The 307-nt window shown below is 35.5% G+C and overlaps 1 protein-coding gene across 1 annotated transcript in view; it reads left to right on the top strand.

The window, feature by feature from the left end:
• LOC119586364 overlaps positions 1 to 307 on the top strand; it is a gene marked incomplete in the record, with an annotated part of 60,439 nt that overhangs the window by 30,978 nt on the left and 29,154 nt on the right.

Consider the following 307-nt stretch of genomic DNA (forward strand, 5'->3'; position numbering starts at 1 on the left):
CACAAGATGATAATGGTACATATCCATTTTTTATATGTCCTATATCATATCCAGGGGAATGGAACCCTGGGATATTTCTTGTCACTAAATAGAAAAGGAAGCGGGTAGGATGAGGCGAAGTAGAGCATAATAGGGAAGCAGCGTAGATAAATAAGGAAGGAAAGATGAAGATAATTTTTTATAGAATAATCGTAATAAGAGAGGATGAGGCAAGTAGAAATGAGTGAAATTAAGGATGAGGAGAAATGAAGTGGTAAAGATCAATCTAATCTAATAACATGGAAAATGTTACCATTCTCGTCGGCAA

The sequence above is a fragment of the Penaeus monodon genome, chromosome 21, assembly GCF_015228065.2.
Source record: "Penaeus monodon isolate SGIC_2016 chromosome 21, NSTDA_Pmon_1, whole genome shotgun sequence".
Taxonomy (NCBI): domain Eukaryota; kingdom Metazoa; phylum Arthropoda; class Malacostraca; order Decapoda; family Penaeidae; genus Penaeus; species Penaeus monodon.